We start from the raw sequence: 6,570 nt of genomic DNA on the forward strand, positions 1-6,570 counted from the left end.
ATAGCAAAACAACTGGATAAAGTATTTTTCCTTTATGTGCTTTCCCAACAACGCTTCAGGACTATTTAAATTTTCAGTGCAAACTTGAGAGGTGTGCACTGGAAGCTGCTCTTGTCCATTTTCTGTTAATTTGAAAGAGGAGAGACTTACTAATCCTAATTGTTTTCTGCTCCCAACTACTTCAGCACAGAGGAAAAAGCTGAACAAACTCATGTGTTTGAGTAAAGCCTTGTCCTTCATAAGTTTAAATGCATGAGTTCTTGACACCAGCTTTCACACATATACATAGCATCTATCATCTGCTCTCAGATACTGTGAATATGCGTGTTGAATATTAATTTCACTACTTTTTCCTCTCTCCTTCTGTCAAAATAATGTACTTTAACCCCACAGCCCTCAGAAACAGAAAACAGAAAATATAAACTAACGAGGACTTTCAACTTCCACAGTTTAAAGCACTCTGGCATCTTGTATTAACTGGAAGACTTTTAGGAATCCAATTACTGGGGTGGCAGCTTGCTGCAGATGATTCCTCTGCCTTAAATAGATTCTGTCTGCAAGAATTGATCAAACCCCACTTTATATCACACTGTCCCTCCTCCTTCCAACATGTCAGGACCTTCCACCTCCTCCAGCTACATGAATACTTGTTCCTCTTCATTTGGTTGTATTTGTCCATCCACATCACTAAGGTGCCTCACCTGACAATGGCATTTACACAGCTGGTGAATAGAGGGGCAGAAATGGTTTGAAATTCCAAATAGCATCTGCTTTTGTGGCAATGAATACCCATGATCTCCTTCTACACCCTAAAATGCTGCAAAATATGGCTTTTCCCTGCCTGGGGTAGAAATAGTTCACACTCCATCTGCCAACATGTTGCAGATCTTTATGTGCTTTTAAGTTCACTCATATCTTTTGACCACAATAAATCTGCAAAAGGATTTATTGAAAGCAAACAGAGACAGATATACAGAGTTAACAAATAACAGAGTTATTTGAGGCCACATCCATCCTCTGAGCCAGCAGGACAAGAGCCTGCCCAAGCCAGAAGACCTTTTGTCCCACTAACCTGAACTAACATGCCTGGTGACAGCCACAGTATTTGCTCTGTGTCAGAGCACCATATTCACACAGCTTTGTGGCACAAGGAATGCCCACAGGGTATCTAAGGCCCTGCTTTGTTGGGCCCTTCTCAGCAAAAACACAAAACACAGTCAAACATTCCAGAGACTTACGATAAACCATTGCTTTTCCAATAATTAACGGCACAAAACACTAAGAAGGATTGTAAAACACATTCTGGGTTTGGGTTTTTTTCTAAATAAAAATAAGATAAATAAATAGGAAACCCCCCAATATTTGGAAGAGTAATGCAAGCATGCATTAAAAATAGATATTAAGCCTCTGTTTCCAAGGACAAATCTATTGGTATTAGGAAGCCATGAGTGATCTGTACTAGGCAGCGCTAGAAACTTTCCCACTGCTATCCAAAGTTCCTGGAGTATCCCTGAGCCTCTGTGCTGTAACAAACCTATAATCAGGAGAGCAAAACCAGAGCAGCTGCCAATGCTGCATCACAGGGGGCTTGCTAGGGAGTTGGGATACAGGGGATTCCCAGGGCAATGGCATTTCAAGATATATTGCAGATGGAGCTACTCTACCAGTCATGCTCTGAGAAGTCTTATCCAATTTATTAAAACTAAGAGAGTGCTGGAACAAACAAAAAACCCCAAGGCATATTGTAGCAATTGGCACAGAATTTTCAAACACTTCATCAGGTCTAGTCCTCACCTCCACAGTCAGAAGAGAAAATAACATTCCCAGGTTTTTTTCTGGAGTAAAATGTCTGGGGTTGCTACAAGAAAAATTAAAATATTAAACCATGTAAATATTATGAAGTTAACTTCTTCCTCTGATGACAAGAGGAAGAAACATCTTCAGGCAATGGTTACAAATGTGACAATGACCCAGCAATGGTCCATTAAATTAGAAAACTACTGCAATTGATTGAGAACACTTGGACTGCACTTATACAGAAAATTCTGATAGGATAAAATATCTTCTCATCAGAAAGGTCAGGCTTTTGGAAAGATGGTTTATTCTTAACGGAAACTTAGTGAATTTTCAGGCTCTTGAAAAGATGATTTATTCTAAACAGAAACTTCGTGAATTTTTCCACTTCATTGATCAAATGTATCAGGAAAATAAATCAAATTATTATTGAATTATTGGCAGGTCTTGGAGACCAGTAAAAGTATTCTTTTTGTATCTTCCAGTCCGGGAAGATTCACAGCTTGAAAAAGCAACCTTCTGTCACAGAGCAAGTATTAGATTAAATATGAGAAGAGCAATATGTTTTTGTCAACAGAACTTGCTGCAATGCTATATTCAGGCATCTGAAGCATTTTTCAGCACTGCAGAGCATATTAAGAGATGAATTCATGTCACTACACACTGTATTACATTCGAGGGTAAGTAATTTGCAGCAGGTATCGAGTTTCCTACTGGTTTTGCATAAAGTTAGCAAACTGAGCTTGTAGTAGGGACTACAGTGAGCCAGAAATGTTCTGGTTTTCAGAAGAAAACGCCAATCCAATGAAACCAAAATGTTTAAAGGGCCATTTGTTCTGCAGCATTGTGGGCTGTGGCTAGAACAGGGGGTGAGAGATCTGTCCCAAAGTCAAGGTCATGCCCCTCTCCTCACTGTGTTTTAGGGCAAAGAAGGACTCACAGGTGTTTCTCTGGCTCCAGTTTCTCCCTGTACTGGGAGCAATGGAAAACAAGAATTCCTGGATCTCTGTGCACTGGTGTCATGGTTTAACCCTGTCCTGCAGCTCAGCCCCACACAGCCACTTGCTCAATCCCACACCAGAGAATGAGAAAAGTAAAAGTGAGAAAACGTAACAAATCAGGAAACCAAAGTAAACCTGCTCCTCTACTGTGGTCCATCATTTCATACCTGTGAGTTTACCAGGAACTGCACCAAAGCTCTGGGCAAACACAGTGAATTAAGGACTCATACTTCAGAGGATTTTATCTTATGCTAAATACAGTGTACATTTACTTGGAAGAGGATATATTTCTCGTTGATCTCCCCATGTCAGTTAAATGTCACTGATATCTCTGGCTGCCAGAAGTGGTAAATAAATGTGATAAACAACATGTACAGCCTAGTCAAATGTATCCTTATTGCAATGAATCAAGGGAAGTATTATGAAAAATGTTTGCAATCAAGCCAAGAATATCAACCCATTACATTTTAGTAAATACTGTTATTTTACATATTGACACCATTTTATCCATATTATGTCATTTTACTGATGATATTTGTCACAGCAGGTTTTCCTTCATGTAAAATTACACATTTCCCAGCGATTTGATCTCTGACATACTTTGTATTTGAAATTTTCCATTTGCTTTGGATGACAGAAGTCAAGCCAAATGAACCTGGGCAAAAACTTGGCAAAAGACAGAAACTATTATTGTCAAGTCCAGGTAATCCACATCTGAAAGCTGCTAATCAAAATTGCACAAGCAAAGCAAAAATATTGACTGCACTTCCTATTACCTTGCAAAAATAAACAGATTCATAGCTCTGCTGAGGCCTTTACTCATTAATTCCCTGTGAGAGTTAAATTTGAAAATTGAATGTTCTAGCCATGCATTATTTTGCCATGTTATAAAATTCTAAAGTGAATTAATCTAATAATGAAAAAATTCTGACCAATTGAGGTTAAAAGCAAAAGCCATGTTTCACATTCCTGTAAAAAACCTAGTAAATCATTTTTTTTTTAAATCTGCTTGTGATAAGGCCATAGGCTAAATATTTGTGCCTTTTTCATCTTCCCAAGTCTAAAAGACTCCCTGGATTTACATTAGCCATCATAATTTTGACACATTCAAAGCAAATGAAAGATGAGTATTTCCTATAGAGATCTTGTATCTGGGATTGAATGGGGCTGAGCCCTAAATTAAAATACCATAAACAGCTGGTTAAAGAACAGCTCCTGAGGCTGGGAGGCAACAAACTCGAGTCTCCCTCATACCCCCAAGGTTGCAGCTCAGGCAGGAACACAAATTACCCAGCACCACCCAACCTCTCCAGGAAATCTGGCCATGGGAAGGCAAGTGGGGTGGGACTGCTGCTCCTGAAACCATGAATACACTGTCCAGTGGTGACCCAGAAGTGCAAATTAACTCCTGAAGGAGCTTGGACTGAAGGAGAAACCCCCGTGATGGAGATGTCATGACTACTTGTAAAGCTTTTCTGGCAGAAAACAGAAAACAAAAAAGAATATATCACAGAGATTGCATGTAGAAAATGCTACAAGCTGCATGCTATGGGCAAAACAAACTTGGAATCAGAAGACAAGGGAAACAACTTTGTGCCACTGACTTCTTTCTTATCTTAAAAGGAAAAAGTCCTTCTGCAGAGCTAATGAATGGAGAATCAACTGAGAGTTGCTCTGCGTAAGGCTCTACAATATGACCTTTCTGAAGCTGTGTAGCTCCAAGACACTATTTTAATTGAACAAAAAAAAAAAAAATCTGTAGTCCTGATTAAGAAGAAAAAGTCAAGAGGTTGTTAAATTCAATGCCCAAATGTGGAAAAAAAAAAAAAAAGTCAAAACATGATCAGAGTATCATTTTCTGTCTTGTAACAGCACTCTCAGGTTCTTCTGATCAACTTTTTCCTCCTTTAAAAAAGTCCACACTGCTTTAATTGCATGGGATATAACACAATAAAAAAGTAACTATGTATGTGTTCTGAACACGCTGAAAAACAAGAGTCAAGGGTCCTCTGAGACAGAAATCAATTTTCTGTAAATCAAGCAATCCCACCTTGTTTTATCAGACAGGGTCGTCCTTTGATAGGAAGAAATACCAGTGCCAGAAGACTGATGCACACACAATCAGTCTCAGTGATGAGGTTCCCTGTTAAGCACAGTCCTCTAATTTCTGTGTGTGGCACCTCACCAAATTCCCCAAAAATTAAATAGAAAGAGGCTACCCATTAAGTTGCCATAAACCTCTAGGGACAGGGAAGGTATTCTTGAGAGAGTCCCACTCCACCATTTCCCTCTTTTTAGACTCTTTCCCAAGCAACTTTTTTGGTATGCCTTTGAAAAAACTCAAGATATTGGGCTAGATCAACCTTCAGTTCAATTTTGTGTAGTCATACTTACATTATTAAAAAACACTTATTTTTTAAATCTTAATCCTTACACTTTATTTAATTTACATGAAACCAAGAAGCCATCTCTTTGAGGTGCATTAGAGACCTTTGAAGATGCCTTCCAACCCAAACTATTCCATGATTCTATGACACTGCAGGCAGAGTGGATACACTAGAATATGCAACAGCCTGCAGTAATGTAAAAATTGGCCCAACTCCAGGCAGCTGCTTCATAGCTGGCAGCATGTGTCACACAGGAAGGGTCTACAGACAGCAGGGAGGGAGGAAAAGAGATGATCAGCACATTCCCATGGCTCGAGCATCTGACAGGAGATGGTCTGTGCAGAGAGGAGCAGCGCCCTGGCAGACAGAGAGCAGGGAACTCCTGTTGAAGCCCACCACAGTGACCAGAACAGTCACTTATGTACTGTTTACTTCTTCTCACTTCCACCACTGGGTTCCCATCAGCATCCTCTGAGGCATAAAAATGACAACTCTGAATCATACCTTTGTCAGCTTTCATTAGGTTTATCAGTGAAACTGAGCCATCCTGCACACGGGGGATTGGGTTCACTCTTACAGATCAGTTACTGGAAATACAAAGAAGAATATAATTAATTTCCTTCTTTTCCTTGCAGGACACTAATTCATCAAGTGATGTGCATGAAGAAGAGCTATTGCACTGGCGCACAGACTGAGCTGCAAGTTGTCCCTTGCTTATGAGAATGCCCCATGTTGTCTTCTCAAGCACAGCCATGTGGAAACCAAGGGCAGGCATTTTTGTTCTGATGTTTTAGACTGAGCCCCACAAGATACAGGAAGAACTTCAACTTCTGTATATCAAGAGCTACCATTAAACCAACAGAACAGTGCAAGTATCTTAGAAACTAGACAACCTACAAAGAGTATATATAAACCCCATTTATATATAGATTTAAGAGCCCAACTTTATCACCCACCTTAAAAGCGCTGGCTTCTTATCAAATCAGTAACACTCTTCAGCAGAAGCAGAGACAGATTGCATGAAACATGTTGTGATTTGCTAAGCTCTGTAAATATAAACAAAAAAGGTATTAAAAAAGTGCTTATGAAAAATATGTAGCCAAAAAAAAAAAAAAAAAAAGAGGAAGGAAAATACACATAAAACAAGTGAGATATAAATGCAAATAATACTGCAGAATTTAGGACATTGTATAAAATAAACAGATTTAACCATTTATATGGGATACTAAGAAAAACCTCACATCCTGTTATTGACAGCTGAAGAGGATTTAATAACAGCAGGGAAAGAGTGGAGGGCAAATTAACCCCAGTTAGGCAAGAAAAAAATTTTTTTAATCATAAGATTTAAAACTTTGAGGAGTGTAAATTCTCCCGCTTCAAGTCTTTAT

At 39.1% G+C, this 6,570-nt stretch overlaps 1 protein-coding gene across 1 annotated transcript in view; it reads right to left on the bottom strand.

Moving 5' to 3' along the window:
* The window catches only part of HTR2C (5-hydroxytryptamine receptor 2C), a 267,610-nt gene extending 261,382 nt beyond the window's left edge, over positions 1 to 6,228 (bottom strand). Inside the window, exons 1-2 of the mRNA XM_048318517.1 lie at positions 6,139 to 6,228; positions 5,687 to 5,769 (exon numbers count right to left, since the gene is read on the bottom strand). The gene's annotated coding sequence lies outside the window, so the exon portion shown is untranslated. The remainder of the gene's footprint in view (positions 1 to 5,686; positions 5,770 to 6,138) is intronic.
* Positions 6,229 to 6,570: the final 342 nt, after the last annotated feature.

This window comes from Corvus hawaiiensis, chromosome 14 (genome assembly GCF_020740725.1).
Source record: "Corvus hawaiiensis isolate bCorHaw1 chromosome 14, bCorHaw1.pri.cur, whole genome shotgun sequence".
NCBI classification, from domain to species: Eukaryota; Metazoa; Chordata; class Aves; order Passeriformes; family Corvidae; genus Corvus; species Corvus hawaiiensis.